Genomic DNA, 236 nt, shown 5'->3' with positions numbered 1-236 from the left:
GAAAAACCGGCAGAACGTGGCCAGCCAAACCCAGTCCAAGCCCTGCCTAAGCCTGCAGGGAACCTGTGAGGCTGAGGTGACGGCTTCATGGCGCTGGGATGCTGGATGGAGCCTGGAGATGGAGCCCCGGGGCCCAATGTCACTGTGGGGCAGACGGTCTGCAGGTGCCCTCAGTCACCAGGAGTCCTGCCTGCCAAGCTGCAGGCCCTGGTGCTGCTCTGGGAGTCTGGATCACT

This window comes from Nestor notabilis, unplaced genomic scaffold (genome assembly GCF_000696875.1).
Source record: "Nestor notabilis isolate BGI_N333 unplaced genomic scaffold, ASM69687v1 scaffold17436, whole genome shotgun sequence".
Classification (NCBI taxonomy): Eukaryota; Metazoa; Chordata; class Aves; order Psittaciformes; family Psittacidae; genus Nestor; species Nestor notabilis.
The sequence above is the reverse complement of the archived record's forward strand: the minus strand, read 5'-3'. Positions refer to the sequence as shown.